Source organism: Ictidomys tridecemlineatus, chromosome 3 (assembly GCF_052094955.1).
Source record: "Ictidomys tridecemlineatus isolate mIctTri1 chromosome 3, mIctTri1.hap1, whole genome shotgun sequence".
NCBI lineage: Eukaryota > Metazoa > Chordata > Mammalia > Rodentia > Sciuridae > Ictidomys > Ictidomys tridecemlineatus.
The window spans coordinates 139,378,108-139,395,809 of record NC_135479.1 but is presented as its reverse complement, the minus strand read 5'-3'; the positions used below and the strand labels follow the sequence as shown (position 1 = coordinate 139,395,809).

General features: G+C 44.5%; 1 protein-coding gene across 20 annotated transcripts in view; it reads left to right on the top strand.

The window, feature by feature from the left end:
* LOC144376372 (palmitoyltransferase ZDHHC19-like) overlaps nt 1-17,702 on the top strand; it is a 112,524-nt gene that overhangs the window by 56,984 nt on the left and 37,838 nt on the right. For 6 of the 20 annotated variants that reach the window (XR_013436804.1, XR_013436821.1, XR_013436820.1 and 3 more), the window contains 2 exons: nt 692-6,895; nt 8,153-13,058. The exons of 8 other annotated variants lie outside the window; for them this stretch is intronic. The gene's annotated coding sequence lies outside the window, so the exon portion shown is untranslated. Of the gene's footprint in view, nt 1-691; nt 6,896-8,152; nt 13,059-17,702 lie in introns of those variants that run through there. 6 more of the 20 variants (XR_013436806.1, XR_013436805.1, XR_013436802.1 and 3 more) reach the window with 6 other exon arrangements.

Below are 17,702 nucleotides of genomic sequence, written 5' to 3'. Positions count from 1 at the left end.
ACCTTGCCTAAATGAAGAAAGATTTGGGGCATTTCTGTGCTCAATTTGGGGCTGTTTGTCATAGCAGCATAACCCAGCCTATTCTAACTAATGCAGATGGAGCCTTGCTGAGAGGATCAATAGGATGAGGAGGGGCTTTTTTTTTTTTTAACTAACCATGCAAGAATGAAAACAACCTTCCTAGTTATTTCTATCTATCCATTTGTTCCTTTTCCCTGAGAGAAGTCACTTGAATGTCACACTCCCTAGAAGAGGCATTCTTAAGTATAGGAAAGGCTTGAAAATTTTCTTGTACTGAGAATGATCCCAAAGAGATGGAGAAGAGGGCTTGCCTGGTCATTCAAATTTAACAGATGACAGCAGGTATGCAATTCCCAACAAAAGAGGAAAGTTTACTTTGCCTTAAGAAGAGAGATACTTCTTTCTTGGTGTCTTGGTCCATTTTGTGCTTCTATAATGGAATATCTGACATGGGTAATTCATAAAGAACAGATATTTGTTACAGTTTTGGAGAATGAAAGTTCAAGGTCCTTATTTTGCTAGGGCCTTCCTGCTGTGCCATCCCACAGTGAACAGTAAAGAAAGTGGGAGAAAAAGATCAAGAGAGAAATAAGGTTGAAGAGAATATACTTCTGTGATACTTGGCCCACTTATGCTATAACGGCTTTAATCCCCTCATCACCTCTTCAAGGTTCCACGTCCCGACACTGCCATATTTGGGATTGATCTTTCAACAGCAGACTTCAGAAGACACATGCAGGCCACAGAACTTGGGTACAAGTGGGAAAGGAGATGAGCAATGGATGAGAGCAAGAGGGGAAGAGAGCTGATAGCTTTTGTTTGTGGTCTTCATTTCCTCTGGAAATAATGGTGCCTGGTGAGAGGCAGGACAAAGTGATGTGACAGGACTTGAGACAAAGGGAAAAGGTTTGGGGAAACTCCCAAGGAGTCAGTCAATGGTGAGCGAAGCAGAGAAGCCTGTTCCAATAGCTCAGCGTTGAATTGTAGGGAATCTGATGTCTGAGAAGCTGTGGTCTGGTGAGCAATAGGTAAACCCCCCCAGCCTGCTGGGAGGAGGGGTGAGCCTTGTCACTGCAGCTGGCGAGGCTGAGCTGGTAGGGCCATTGGCAGGATATGATGAAGGAGATTGATAATCAGATGGGATAAAGGACTTTTAAGTTCCCTTCCAACCTTGAGATTTTATGATTCTCTAATTCCATGTGTTGTAAGGAACTTAACAAAATCAAATGACTTCCATCTTATTCAAATTATAGTGGCCTGCCTTTCAGCTTCCCAGAGGGAGTGGATTTAAGGACATTGAGCACTCAGAGTTGATTATGTGGCTGCCACACTCTCATTCCAGGTCAGTTCTCCTAAGTACCAGGGTAATTATGAGGGCACATCTGCTCCTCATCTTGAGGACTGATGAATTAGCTCAGCATTTCTCTCTCCTGTGCAGACGTGACGGAGCAGACTAACAGAACAACATTCTGATGAATATTCTTTTGGTTTGCTGATGACTTTTCGAATTTTCTATTATTATTAAAGTTACATTTTCCTTGTTGACTCTGGGTTGTTAAAGCTTTGTATTCTTTAAATAATTTTATATAGCTCTTATATCTTACAAGCAGCTTTGTAAATTGGGCAGCAAGCAAGATTGGAGATGCCCTGGATGGCCCTCGCTGCAGAGGTCCCACAGTCTCTCCTGATGGCAGGACCCCATCTAGTTACTGTACACCCCATGTGTTCTGGAAAGAGAGAGAGAAAGAAAAACCGTCCTAATGTCATGAGGTTGCTTCATACTGAGACAGAGCTGTGGATGGCCCCAGCCTGGCTCAGAGTAACCTTGCAACAAGGCTCACTTTGGAAGTCACAAGATCACTGAATATTTTGCAATTTTATTCTACTTTTAGTGACCCCCGCCCCTGCCTACTACTTCCATCACTCTAACAACAGTCCACTTGCTGACCAGCAGAAGATGGATTTTTAGAAAAAAATGGGAGGCGTTGGCTCATTAACAAGCCCTCCAGCCTTATGAGGAGAGGTTTAAGCCCTTTTCTTTCTAAAGTGGCTGGTCACATCCTCCCAACCCCTGACTTGTTTCACACAGAACAGGGCCTCCCAAAGCTCTCCAGCATAAGAAATGCCTCCTTCAGTCCTCATCAGAAACCAGGGAATAGCAACAATGCATGAGTCCCTCATCCAGTGGGAGTCAAATGTTCTAGGAGTGCAGGGATTTTTGCCCTGTTGAATATTCAGTGAACTTGGGTACATTATGATAAAGAATGAAAGGGCACAACTGTTCATCAAAACCCCAATCTGCTGGAGTCAGGGCCAAAAAGAGCTCCTCATTTCTGGTGAAGGTCAGCCCCACCAATGTGGCCTAAAGTATTTCATTACACCCTCTTGACCTTCTGTTCCCTCTGAAAACATTGGGATTGAATGAAAATCTCTCTACTGATATCATCCTTGGCTGTTTTGACAATGGATGTTAAATGGCTCAGTAAAAGAGCCACCATCCATATGATTCTTTAACCAGAATAGAAGGAGAACTGAGTAGCAAAATGGGAAGAGAAAGAGATGTATTGGACTTCCAGCCTGACTAGAGGATCCATGACAGCCACTAAAATTAACCTTTCATGTGTTTTTAACTATCTGTGAGATTCTCCACCAGCCTACACCCCTACAGTTCTCATAAGGAATAGTAACTTGTGTTTGTCAAACATGTCCTGGACAGACAGAAGCTAGAGTGGGGATATGAATCGCCATAAGGCTCAGGAAGAAAAAGGACCATGGGAAATGATGGATAACATAAACTCTTCTGCAGCACATACCTGGATAAGACATTACCAGAATTATTAAAAATAAATGGACAAGTGCATGAGCCAGAAAGGAAGAACACCAGCCAGGACCAGAAGCAAGGAGGGAATTGATAGCTGTTGCAGACATGACTGAGATCTGCCTATTCCTGGAGAAGGTGGGAGGAGCTGCTGGGAGAGACTGATGCTGGAGGAGCGAATGGTGGTCATGATATCACAACTCCTGAACCCAGGGGTAGGGCTTCATACCCACACAGGGCTTCATGCCCACACAGTAGCAGGAGAAGAGGCCTGGGCCCTGTAGAGGGAAGCCAGCTGGAACTAGACCTTTTAGCTAGTATGCTGGAGGTCACACCCCCAGGGAGAATATAGATTAGGAAAGGTCCTGTGCACTGGTTCAGCTGGGTGACAAGGAAGCATGTCTGTGTCTGCCAGGGCTCAGGGTGAAAAATTATCCCTTGAAAAATCAAAACTCAGGGCCTGTGTGTCATGTAAATTTAAGTTAGGATTTGTTATTTAGAAGTGTGGGAAACTCCAGGCTTTAATATAAGATGGGTCCCGGGCTGCTATTTTCAATTTGCATGGAGAAGTAAACACAGCAAGCTTTGGGGGAACTCTTTCATAAGGTAGGATGAAAGGAGTTTTGCAAAACACACAGCTACATTGAAGCTGAGGAGAACACACACCATGCACAAAAGAATGAGGGCACAGCAAACGGAAGGACAAGAGTTTCAGAAAATCAGGGGAATAGAAAGATAGATGAAGAATACAAGTTTGTCTACAATTAATGAAGAAAGATCTTGTCCTGGTCAAGAAGTGACTATGTACAAGAAGACTACAGTACTATTTGTAAGGGAAAGAAAAAAAAATGGAAACAGCTCACATTCTTCTTTGGAAGACTGATTTAATTAAAAAAAAAAAAAAAACATGATCCGTCTACACAAAGCACTGTTAAGAATGCTCTGTGTCTGATGCATACCAATGTGAAGAGAGGGGTGTGTTATTAACTGAAAAAAGCAAACAAAGAAAACAGTATATATAGCTAGTCACTTTTTATCTAAGAAAAGGGGGCAGGGAAGCAACAAAAATTTATATCTGTGTCTGAATTTATATTAACACTGAAAAATATAAAACTAATAAATATTATTGTCCATAGAGATTGAGGTATAGATGTTGTGTGAGCAATGTGGCCAGGAGTGAGACTTTTCAACGTTTATGTTTTATGCTATTTTGATTTTTGAACCATGAGAATGAGTTACCTACACAAAACTTAAATTTTATTTTAGGAAGGAAGAAATAAAACTCCAAAATAATAATTAAGCTGTGAAAAATTATAAGCAGATTTGAAAAAAGGAGTAAATATAACTTATGAAAAAGTGTATTTGAATTTAAAAAAACCTACTAGATGAGTTAGAAGACTAAATAAGGTTTAAGAGAAAATTAATGAAGTGGAGGGCAGTTACAAGAAACTTACCAAAATGAAGCACAAGGAGGTTAAAAAGATGGAACTCACAGAGAAACTTTAAGAATTTCAGAGAACAGAAGGAGAAGTGAAATGTATACATTTAGGAGTCCAAAAAAATTATAGAAACAACAAGGGCAATAAAATATTTACAGAGATAATGGCTGCATATTTTTAAGAATTAACAAACCTTACATAAAAGAAACATAGGCGATCCCAGGCAGGATAAATAAAACAAGGTCCACACTTAGAGACATCAAAGGAAACCTCAGGACAGCAAGAACAAAGATAAAATTTTAAAAACAACTTGTGAGAAAGACAGATTGCCTACAAGGGAGAAAAAGAAGGTGGAAGACTTCTGGACATTATCCTAATCATCCAATGGAATAATAGTTCAAGGATGAGGGCAAAATAAAGACATATACAAGGTCTAATAGAAATTTCCACCCAAACCTTAAATATTTCAGAAAGAAGGAAAATCAAATGGGAAAAAGGAGAGTAATGCAGGAAACAATGATGAGCAGGAAAAAAATGGTGACCAACAACAGGAAATCTAAACAATGAGTATAAAATAATAGCAAGGATAGAATATTTGGAAAATCAAATGAAGTCAAACTAAAATAGTGGAAAAACTAACATACAACATGGAAACAGAGGTAAAGTTCTAAGGAGGGCTAGAAATAAATGGTGCTTACCTTGGGCCCAAAATGTAAAGGAACATCCAAAAAGTCAAAATTAAGATAAAGGACATTTTAAGGCGATATTTTTAAACCAAAAACTAATACAAAAGTCTATGATGCACAAATATAAAAATTTCAATAAACACAAGATCAATGTGACTGATTGTTTTTCCTTTTGTCTCATATTCCAATATGGCCTGATATGGTTCTGATTCTAAGGTTCTTATTTTTTTCTGGGAAAGGCTAGAGTAATTAATGATCTTTGCACATTGTATATCAAGTATGAGTCTTAAAAAGTTTTAAGTGAAACAAATAGACTAATAGAAACATAATGTAGAAATATTAAGCTGTTAAATAGGTAAATAAAGAAAAATTCACTCCATTCAATGGAAGCTAGAAAAGGAGGTGGAGAAAAATCTGACAAAAAATAACACCAACAACATGATAGAAAAAAGTAAAATTACCTCAATTAATAGAGTAAACATAAGTGAAATGATCCTAACCAGTAAAAGTCAGAAGCTCTCAAATTGGATTTAAAAATAATTAAAAACCTAAAGGCAGCTATATGCTATTGATCAAAGGCAAACCTAAAACACAATGGCACAGAGAGATTAAAGCAAACAAATGAAAAATACTGCATCAGGTAATTATTACTAAAAAAAATATAGTGAGCTAATAAAACTGATAGCAGATGAAACAGACTTTAAGACATAAAGCATTTTTAGGAATTGTGAGTCAGAACATAAAGAGAAATGGACAATTTACTGGAAAAGAAATAACATTTTTGAACTTGCATGAACCTAATAATAAAGCTCCAAACTGTATAACTCAAACTTGACAGAATTACAATGAAAAGTTGGCAAAGACACAACCAAAGTTTTTATTTTAAAACATGACCTGAAAATTAACGAGCCAGTATATCATTTAAGAAATCAGCATAAGCATAAAAGAGTACCTAAAGAAAGCAGAAAAAAAGAAATTAATAAAGGGGAGGACATAAATAATAAAACTAAATAAACACAAGAGTGATCTTTGCAAAAATTAATAAAATAGACACGCCTAAGGTGAGACTGTTGAACAATACATGAGAGAAGGCCCAAATAACTCACATCAGGAATGAAAAAGGGGCTGTCACCAAGATGCTGAGATATTGCAAAGATAGCTCAAGGATATTATGAGAACATTTGTGCCAATAAGTTAGACAATTGAAAATAAATAGGAATTCACCCCAAACTTCTGAGGTCTGAGAGATAACAGGCCTGTCAGGCTTTTGAACATGAGCAGTTTAAGTTACGGGGAGGAGAATGCTTATTCTGGAAACAGAATAAACTTGGATGTGGGAAGAGGCAGGGAAGAACAGTGGGTAGGGCAGGTCTGGATAGAGCACCTTGGAGGGAGGGATGTGGCACTGGGGACACCACTAGGCACTGGGTCCTGGAGAGAGCTCCATGAGAGGATGAAGGATTTCGGTAGCCATTTTCTTGGGATCTGGGTCACTTTTGCAGTACTTGCCTCCTCTACCCTGAATTGTTGTCCTGCACTGCTGTCACCTGGCCTGCAATCTTAGGAAGCTCCTTCTCCTGTTGGGGTTTCTGGTTTCCTTCTTTTGTCAAGTGAGAGAATTGGGCCAGATTACATCTGTGGTTCTTTCCAACCCTAGATTCTATGAGTCTGAGTTGTCCTATTTTCTAGTAAGAGATATGAAATATAAAGTGTTTGGTGACATTGCAGGTCCTCCACAAGTCCAAGTAGGACTAAGTTGGAAGGGACATTGTGCAACTCTCCTGCTTCTAGTTAGGGGCTCCATCTTATGTGCAGAGCCGCCCAGACTATCAGAGGGCTTCATCTGGCAGTCATCTCTGAAGACACATGTCCAGCTGCTGTGCTCCGGGTGGCCTCTTCTGGAGCCTGAGAAACACAACAAGGAAACGACGGTACAGAAAACTGCACTGTGACCCCTGGGACCCTGGATGTGAGATAGCATCAGGAGATGAGCTGGGCACTGAGGCCTAGTGGGCTCAATAATTGGAGCCATCACACAGGCCCAGTTAACTTGGCTCTGCACTGTCCAAGCAGTGCTCTGGGCCAAAGGCACATTTATGAAATGCCCCCATTCATTTCCTGCCAGAGATCCTATCTGAATCAGGGTTCTGGCCTCCTAGAGATTTAGCTGTTCTCACTCCCTCCCACTAAGATGCTGAGGGAGTCTTGGGGAGGAAAAATCCCCATTTGGCAAAGCCAACTCCATTGCGGTATGTTTCCCATATATTTTCTTAAGTATACCTCTTTGCTTGCCTAAACATCTGGAATAAAGTATTGGCCCAATTTCATCCTGCATCATTTCCTATCACATATTTAGGTTGATCTGAGAGATTGGACTTAAAAGTGCTGGAAACGATCTGAGTCACTGTGAATGCTGCTGCCACCAGTCGTAAAAAAAGCAGCTGGATTCTGAAATTGCGGATGTAAAGCTGTCTGAGACGTTTTGCCTCTCTGCTAGGTGCTCTCACTGAGACTGCTAATATTCCTGGAGGTGGAGGCAGGGTAGCGAGTAATGTCTCAGTTTTTGCAAAGCAACCTTGCAGCTAACCACTCATGTCGACCAGCTCACAGAATTGGTTAATAGCGTGTAGTATTGCTCTTGGCCATCTATCCTATAATGACAGAAGGATCAATAAAATCCAGTCATTAAATGGGGTTGGCTAACTAGTCCCTGGCCTGAGCCTGTGGGAAATCCTTCATTGTGTAAATCTGGTAGAAATTCTCCGGATTTAAAGTCGAGAACCAAGGTTCAGAAGTCAGAGCTTTGATTGACAATCCTGCATGACCCCTGAGTTTGATTGCTGGGATGATCATGTGCTTCCCAGCCTCAGCCTGGGTTGGGCAAGAGCTGGGGGAGACAGATATTCCCCTATTCTGCCCATGGCTTCTCTGAGGCAGGACAAGCAGCAGAGGGACCAGGATTGCAAAGCCAGGGCAATGCCCTGTGGGACTGCCAGGGAGGCTGGGTATCGGAATGGAGGGACAATGAGTGTTTCTGAAATTACAATACTATGTATGGGAAAATAGACAAAATTAGACAGCCTTTCCCCAAAACAGTACCTCCAAGAAAAGTGAGGTCACCTGCCCAATTCTGCCCTGATCACCCTGTAGCCTGCAGCTCTTCCCTTTGCTCTGTCTCCCCTTCCTAGGGACTCTATCCGATTCTCTCTGCCTCCACTAGCTGCTCTCACTGTTTACCTTGTGTTAAAGGCCAGGGCCTGGATCTGAGGTTGGAGACAGTTCACCTTCGTGCTGCTCTAGGTAAGTACAGAGGGTGAGCTCTCGGTGCCTGAGCTCAGGAGTTGTGCCTTTGCCACCTCTCCTCCATGTCCTCGGCACACAGTAGGGCTCAGTAAAGGGTTGTTAAATCGAGGTTCCAGAAAGTAAGCTCTGAGAACCCTCTGCAATGGCCTTTTGAGTTTGCCCCTGGATCCCTTGCGTGTAGAGAGGATACTTTGTCACTTAGCCTGTGAAGTGGGTGACTCACTTTCCTAAAATCCAGGAGTTTGGCTCTGCACCTGACTGGATTGCTCTTGTGCCACCTCCTGTTTCAATGCCCTCGCTTCCCCTCCTAGGCTGATGGAAGGAGGCTCACAGCCACAGCCCCCAGTGGCTAGACCTCAGGCTCCATTCTCTAGGACTCACCCTGAATTCTCACTGAGGTCCCCAGGGAATGCAGTGGGAAGGAATGGGGGTATGAACAGCAGGCCTTCTCCTGTAAGACCAGGACTCCTTCAACAGGTGACTTTGGCTCTAAGACCCTCTGTTGGGGGTGTGAGCCTCATCCTCCCTCACCAACCCCCTTCACAGGAGATCAGCATGGTGGTCTACAGCCTCCCTTTCCTTTACCCTGCATAAGCCTCTTTCCCGTTAGTCTTTTGTGCCTCTAAACTCGTCATGGCGTCTGCTTCTTGGAGGACCTGAACTAACATCTGTACATTATGGCTTCCTGTGTCTGGTTCTGTGGGGTATTGCCTATTGATGAGACCCACACAAGAGGAGGCAGGAAGCAGGAAGTCACTTGCTTCAGATACAGCTGATGCCCTCTTCCATTTGCTGAGAGAATTGTGGCTTCAGAATCTTCCAGGTCCTCTAGTCCCAAATCTCAGCTGGGGCACAAGTCCCGACAGCATCTCTGACAGATGATTGTTCAGACTTAGACTGAACGTTTTCAGCGAGGGGCCACTGTCTCCTCTGTTAGTCCACTGGAGTTCACTGAACTAGAACATTCTTTCCTATGTTAGTCCACAAGACGCCTGACCCTCCTCCAGGGGCGTATTTGACAGAAACCATTTGTTCTCTTATCTGTGAGAGGGCCTTACCTGTGTTGCCATCTAGAGGACTTGTGTGCTACCTCACTTCAGGGAGGGGAGGAGCAGACAGGAGATTGACAGTGTCCCAGCCCAGTGCTTTTTTTCTGAACAGCAGGGACTGGCAGAGGTGAGCCTTTGGAGATGGCAAGAGGAAATGAGGAAGGAAGCCAAGTGCCTCCATGAAGACTTCTGCAATGGCTGCCTGAGTGTCCTCCCCGACTCCTTGAAAATAGAACACCCCCCTTCTCTAGAGGGAGAAAAAGGTCTTGTTGATCCCTTGTTCAATGGGCCCAGGTTGATGTCCTAGCCCTAATTCCTAGAAGCACTGTGACCCTGAGTACATCATTCTAACACTCTGCCCCTTGGTTTCCTCTTGTTTGAAATAGGTTAATATGAGCTGCCTCCTAGATCTCTTTGAAGATTCAAAATTTGATGTTTGTGGAACATATTTTGTGGAAGGCAACTGTTGGTTACCATGGCACCCAGGCAGCAGCCTGTTCACAGTTAGGAGGTCTCAGCTGGTTCTGGGTGTGAGTTTGGTGTGTGCACTCTAAAAAATTATGTTCGTGTCTTCATTCCTGGAACCTGTGAATGTGACTTTATTTGGAGAGAGGGTCTTTAACGATGTAATTAAATTCAGGATCTGGAAATGAGATCATCCTGGATTATCCAGGTGGGCTGTAATTCAATGAGTGCCATATAATAGACAGAGGGAGAAGATTCTGAGAAGAGAATAAGGTCATGAAAAGACAGAGGCAGGGAGAGAAGAGACGTGGACAAAAGCCAAGGAGTGTCTGCAGCCACCATTAATTGAAAGGTGCAAGGAAGGATTCTCCTTAGAGCATTCAGAGGGATCATGGCCTTGCAACACTGTGATTTCAACTTCCAGCTTCAAAAGTCTTGTTGCTCCCTTGTTCAATGGGCCCAGGTTTATGTAAGAGCCACTGTCTTTGTAAGACACTTAGCCTGTGGTAATTTGTTATGATAGCTCTGAGAAACCAAAATAAAAGAAGAGACATGCCTTCTTTTATTAGACTCTAAGGAACAGCCTTCTTTTAATATTTAGTATGTTTCTTGTCTTTGCTTGCCAGTTTATTAACTTTTTAACATATAATCATATGGCTCTCTTAGAGATAAGAAGTGACTTGTCTTATCTCTAGGGGAGCCATAAAATGGTCACTTTATAAGTGTTATAGGTGAGGTGTTCAGAACTCAGGGAGCTGAGGAAACGAAGTTGGCACAGCAAGCTGCTACCAGAGGCACAGGACTGGCACAGTGGGGCCTGTCTCAGGCTCTGCTTGGATCTTCTCTCCGGAGGATGTGGGGAGGATGTGGGGAGGATGATGCTTTCAGAACAATTGGAAGTTCCAGTTGTGCTTTTATGATAATGAGACAACAGGCAAGGCAGGGCCAAGTCAACCCTGAAAAATGAAGAATGGGGCATTCCTGGAGCTGGCTTTGTCACCTGTGAGAGGAGCTGCTCTTCACCCGGAGATGGAAAAGAATCCAGGACTTGGTCCAGGATATTGAATCTATTGTTAATGCAGAAATTTTCACTAAAAGAAAAGTGAGCAAATTATCTCACATCCAAATTCAACAAGAAAAGCTGTTTCTAAGAAGCAGATTTTCATGTTCTGGTCAACTAAAAATGTCTTAGTGAAAATCAATTTCAGTAATTTCATTCTCTATCCTTCCACCCACAGCATTTTCTCTGAAAAGACCATGGGAGAGGGGTCACCTCTTCTTACATTTGCATCCTCATCTACAATTTGAGCCCCCACTGGACCACAATCAGGTGACCCTGCAGGAGGGAAATATTGGGGACAAGCAGAAGGAACTGTGTAAGAGTCCATCTAGGTTCGGGGCTATTCTTAGCCATTCCATCTTCCTGCCTGCCAGAGCAGATGGCATGAAAGGCCTGCTTGCTTTGGATATTCATGTCTTTGTAACTGGTAAAACCTCATTCTGGAAGCAGAGAGTTGTAAAGTGAATGAAATATTATATAACATCTTGTATGTGTGAAGAACCAAAGAATAGGCTCCACAGAGGTTGTTGGAAGTCTGAGTTTGAAGAAAGATCCCATTCATAATGGAAATATCAACAGCCCTTTTCCTTCCTCCAAAAAATATTTGTTGAGCTTCCAGTTTGTGCCAGGCACTGTAGTAAATGTTAGGGACAAAACTTCGAACAAAGCAGGTCCATTTTTCTTCTCCCAGGGCATTTAACAGATACTCAGATGAATAATTTTAAATTGTGATAATGATGTGTTATGAATTGCCTTGGTGCCTTTGTCAAAATCAATGCCCACATCATGCAGGCGGGGCTCTGCTTCTGGGCTCTCTATTCTGTCCCCGTTGACCTGAGGCTGTCCACAAAACCATCCCATCAGCTGCTGGGTGTAGTCCTCTAAGTTTACTCTTCTTGTCCAAAATTGTTTTGGCTATTCTGATGCCTTTCTTTTCCTAAACACATTTTAAAATCAGCATTCTTAAATCACATAAGTCAAAAGTTATGAAGGTGCAATTTAGGGAGCGAACAATTTTTCTTAAGTGGAGCTTTTCCCAATTGTCAAGTGGACAATTAAAAGTCAAAGGACACGATAAGGTCAAAGTCACTCCCTTTTTCTTTTTGAACTTTGTTACATGAGACTTTGAGATTCTGTGATCCTTCCACAAATGATATGGAGTAGCAGATGATTGAACTATTTAGAGACACCCAAAGCATCCTTTGTATATTTTTGTTTCTTTCATTTCTTAATAAAACACCTATATGAGGCTGGAGATAGGATACTAAAACAGAATGTTGAGGAGAGTGAGAAAGATTTGCTGGACCATAGCCTGAAACTCACCTTGCAGGATGATGGGCTCACCTATCCAACCCATCCCATGTGGGCCAATAGTCCAGTTCCAGAAGATACTCTGTTCAGGGCACTGCGGTCATATCTGGCAAATTCAGAAATTAGAGAAATGGCCTCGAATGTGGCCAAACAGGAAGGCTGCCTCTTGCTCAGGAAGCCCTAGTGACCCTTGCAATGCTGGGAACTGCAGGTTCAATTTGCATCAGCAGCTTCCTGGCCCTGGCTCCTCCCAGATCCCGCCCCTCCAGTTCCTGCTGGGAGTGCATGGGGCAGAGAACTGCGCCCTGAGCTGGGCACTGCGCGAGCTGGGCTGGGAGCTGGTGCTCACCACTTGCACCCAGGTTCTGTACCACACCTTATTTATTGCAAGAAAGACCTGGAAATGTACTCTGGTTGTGCACCTCTGGACGAAGAGGTAATCAGCGGTTTCTGCTGCACTGGGATCCTTTTTCCTCCTTGTAAAATTAAATGGAGTCACAGCCTCACCATCAGAAAGGGTCTGTGGAGGAGGAGGTGGCATGGCCCGGATACTGGAAAATTGGTAGCTTCTGTAGCTTCTGCCAGAGATGAGTTGGGCGGATGCTGTGGGCCCAGGGTTCCATATACTTGGAACTCTCTTCAGCATCCCACAACCCTAGGGCACATGGTGCAGAGGGATCCTACCAGCGACCTAGGATGGAGCAGGCTCATTAGGGAGGACAAGGAGGACAGCTTACACCAAATCTTGCGTGTTTCCTGAGCTGCACAAGTAAGCACAAACTTCCCTTCTTCTCACAAGGACAAAAAAAAAAAAAAAAATGGCCATTCTGAGTCAATAAGGTGCTTTTATAACCCATAATTACATATTCATTGGGGAAATGTAATAAAAATCATTCCTCTCATTTACTTCGATGTGATTTTTCTGTCGTCATTATGTAATTACTGGTATATTTCAGTAACATTATTAAGAATGAATGAGCTACTACTTCTTAACTGTGACACAAATGTAAAATGCTGATTAGAGAGGGAGGGAAGAAAAGGGACCACTTTTTAGTTCCCGGTGGTGCTCAGGGCACTTTGTCAGGCTATTTGGTGTGAGTGACCTTAGGTGCTTTCTGGTGTAGGGCTGCTTCTCGTCCCTGCCCTCCCAACCCACTCCAAGAGCAGCTCAGGGGGTTGTTCTCTGTGCTTGGTTGATGGAGGCTTGCCTATGGTCTGAAGCCCCAGAGTCAGGGCCCCAGAAAAGGACAAGCTGAGTGTATATGATAGAACTTCTCCTGCTGTGTCCTTTTCCCCAGCTATTCCTTCTCTTTGATGGCTGGAATGGAGATCAATATTCTTTTTCTGAGAATATTGTTTTAAACAGCAGGGCCTGTTTCAAAAGAGCAGATCTGTGGCCACTTTGAACTATATGTGCCCCATGGCTGCACAGCTGTTCCAAAGGCCCTTAATTATTCACAAGAAACATGAGGTGAATTGCGGTGGGGTTTGGGGACCGGTACCTTGCACTGCACAATTCCAGAGGGAACCACTCACACAGACTTCAGTGTGTACCACCTGCATGGCTCTAGGCAGGTGGACCAACTGCAGAATCCTGGACACAGCCCAGAGTACAAGAAGGCCCCCAGGAGCCCCCAGGCTGGTGTGGACAGGCTTTCTCTAATTCAGTGATGTAAACATGAGCCACACCTCTGTCAGGGGCTGGCATGTAGGCAACACTGTGTAGGTGGTAGAGCTTGGGAGCCATCAACCGACTTTCTGCCTGAGCAAAGCCATGCCACTGACCTAGAGACAAGGTAAAGCTATGCCGAGAAATATGAATTTGGGGGGGGCTCAGGGTGATGAGGGTTTGTGAGAGGGCCTGGAGGGCTGATGGGTGGAAAAGCTGAAGAATTTGGTGCATGAATCTAGATTTAAAGCTTGCCACAGCTTGATGCCAGACTCAGGTAGGACAGTCAGAAGCCAGTGAGTGATCAGATTATATTCTTTTACATGAGATTGTTTCATATTCACCGAACCCTCTGCGCCAGGGACTCTGCCAATGCATTATCTTATTCCATTTAATCCTTCCAGGCCTTTGAGGAAGGAACTTCTGGAATCCCCATTTTAGAGATGAGGAAACTGGATGCATGGAGAGGGTCAGTAACTTGCCCAAGAATGCACAGCAATACACAGAGGAACTGGGATTTGCACCCAGTCTCTCTGCTCCAGAGATTCATTTCCAACCCTTCTTCTCTTCCCCTGTGTTCAAGGTTTACTGAGAAATAGTTAGTATTTGCTTTAGGAAAGTGAGATTAGAGGAGGTGAGATGGATAGCCACATCTGTCTCCAGACACCCTGATCTAGCCGGCTCTCAATTCCTCAACATCCTCTCCTCCCTTTCTCATTTCCTTTCTACCCTCCTTAGGCTCTTTCATGCCATACCACCAACCCTGCTTCCAGACAGGCTAGCCTTTAGCCCCCTGCTTTTATTGGGGGACAGGAGGGTTTTTTTCTCAGCCTCGGCATTTTTTCTGTCCTCCAACAAGAGGTCTTCCCTTTCAGATTTGGTGTCAAATCCGCTGCCTTCAAGAAGCCTGCACAGGTTCGCTTCCTCATCCCTTCATTCAATACTCACTGAGCACCTATTTTTCACTGGGGACTCTTTCAATCCCTGGATACAAAAATGAATGGATGGTGAGATTTACTCTTCAAGCACTCACTGTCTAGCTGGGAGGCAGATCCGTGAATAGAGCAGATGTAGAATTGACTAGGAGCAAATGAGTCTCCTGGGGATTGGGGTGACAGGTCTGGGTGGACGCCCGTGATCTACTGTTCCAGAAGCTCCCAGGGGCTGCTCTGCCACTGCAAAGAATCATCTTTCATGTGCTTCTTGGACGCTGTGACAAGAACAAGCACCCTGTGCCTGGAGGAGCAGGCACGTGCTCCCACAGGGAATGGAGTTGACCAAAGATGTCCTGTTCAAGGCCAAGGGAAGTGGGCTCTGTGGCCTCCTGGAAGTAGAATGCACTCAGAACTGCCCCAGAAGCTGGGACAGCTCTGTTTCTACCCCCAGAGCGCAGAGTCCATCTGTTCTGTCTTGACTTGCTCTGGAACAGTCCGTCCTTCTGGGAAGCCTGGAGGTTTGGGGTAGGAGTCGGACTATGATCCCTTCCAGCCCCAACCCCTTTAGGAGTCTGTGATTCCCACCCAAACCAGCAGAACAGTGCCATCTTTTTCGAGTACTCCTAGAGTCTGGTAGACAGAAGGGATCCAAGAAATGATACAATTCCATTCCTTCCTTTCACAAATGAGGAAGCAGATGCTAAGACTGATGTGGGAGTAAAGGGTGGGTGGATAATTTTGCAAGATCACATGTTGTGTCGGGGGCAGACCCCAGGCCCTGGGGCTCACAACTGCCTCATGGGGTCTGTGCACTATGCAACGGCAGAGGGCTCCATTCCAGTGCCTTCCTTGAGACCGCTCCATGGAGCCGAGCCACAGCGAACTGCTTCTCATGGTCCCTAACTGACGATCTGAATGAGACAACTTGCTTGGGGGAGAGTGGGTAACAGAACCCTTCCAGGAGGAACTGGCAACAATCAAAATAAAGTATTTGCAAGTCTGCCAAATTCTCAGACAGGGAAATTATCAAATCCTAGTAATTATCATCACATGGAGTTCAGAGTAAACACAAAGTCTCTCTCTTTTTTAATTTCAAGTGATTGATGTGAGCAGTGTGGTATCCCTGGTGCTTCCAGTACAACAAAATGCAAATGGAACTCAGTCCTCCATGTGGGTTCGCTGAGGGCATGCCATCTGGCGTACACATGCAAATGACTCCTTGCACCCACCCACAAGATCAAGCACTCACCCGCGAGTGTCCCCTGTATAGGCATGCACAATTGCACATACCTTTGCACATCCTTCAGTACTTGAGAATGCTGAGGAGTAATGCTGTACCTGGTAGAAGGTGCTGGGCATGATGGGTGCCCAACAAATGCCCACGTGGGTCCCTGAAAAGCAAACCAGTGCATGCTGTGAACTGAGACCAGCCCTTTGAAAACTCAGCCTTGCCTCTCCCCTGAGGATTAACTGCGTTGACCTCATCAGTTGTTTAATTAATCCACAGCACAGCTGGCAGATGGAGAGCTAAAGCTGGAGTGGCATGAATGGAGATTCCAAATATGTCAACAGGCTTTCATGGTCATTGCTATCAGGAGGTCTTGGTTAAATAAACAGGTTTAGCAAGAAATGCCCATCCGCACAGAACGTTTCAGGTGCTCACCTGCAGGGAGGCACCCACCTTCCCCTGGCATCCTTGGCCACTGTCCAGGCCAGCCCTTCTGTTACAAAGGGATTAGGAGTCCCTGCCCTGCCCAGCTCATTCAGCCAGCAGACCCCACTCCTGCCAGCCTTTGAGGGTCCCCTTCTGGAATCTTCTAAGCAGCTCCTCCACGCCTCTCTCTCCAGGTGAGTTCTTCAGACACTTTCTGAATTTCTGCAGTGGGGAGTACTGAGACCCAGGAAGCCTCCAGTCAAACTGGGAAGACAGATCTAAGCCCAGGAAACTCCAATTCTTCTTGTGGGCTGAGGGTTTCTCTTCACTTCATCCCACAGTGTCAGCCAGGACCCAGCAGGACTCAGTGAAAAATCTGTGTCATGAATGTGACACTGACCAAGTGCTCTGGGAGATTGCAGTGCCTGATGAAGTGGGGAAGGCTTAGCTTTGCTGGTTTAGGGTCCTACCCAAGGGTGGTAGGTGGGGTCTGCACAAAGGGCTGGCTGGAGTGTTGGGAGTCTGGGTTGGGGAAATGGGGGAGGATGGAGAAGAAGGTAGGTGGGCCACACAGAATCTTGCCCAGCCTGTGGAAGAGTTTGAACTTTACTGTGTAGGGGCAGCTGGGAGCCAAGAAAGGGAGCTTCATCAGATCAGTGGCTACTGTTGCCACTGACGAGCAGGGACATGGTGGCATGAAGGTACAGGTGGAGCAGTGACATGACCAAGGAACAACTATGACATATGATCTTAATGTTAGAGTGGCACTGTGGGCGTTGTCATCTTGGGTAGAGGGCCCCTAGGGCACATGTATTTCTTTTCTTCTGCCTGTTGGAATTTACATGAACGCCACTAAGAATAACTGGAGTTAGGGAGTTAGGGTTGGTCAAACTCAAGAACACGCCTGGGAACTCCCAGGAGTCCTTGGTCCCTCAGTTGAGACATACTGTTGTAGCTACTCTGCTGCTTCCCTCCCAGCTAACAAAGACCACCCGAGATCTGCAGAGATGAACTGCAGGGTTTTAGTCCAGGACAAATGGATTTCACCACATTGTGCTTTGCTTGGTGCCACTGACCACTGTTGGGGCTAACGTGTTAACTGAAAAAAGTTAAAAATTTGCTCATAAAGTACTAGAGTACCCTCTCTTGAAGACCCACGTGATAAATTCCCTTGGGCCTTTGAGCCAGGAGGAGTGACTTTTTCCTAAAGAACTGGTTTATCTTTACTAGCTCCATGCTCTTAATAATAAAACTGATTGCGTTTTGCTCCCGGTATTGGCTGCAAGAAAGCT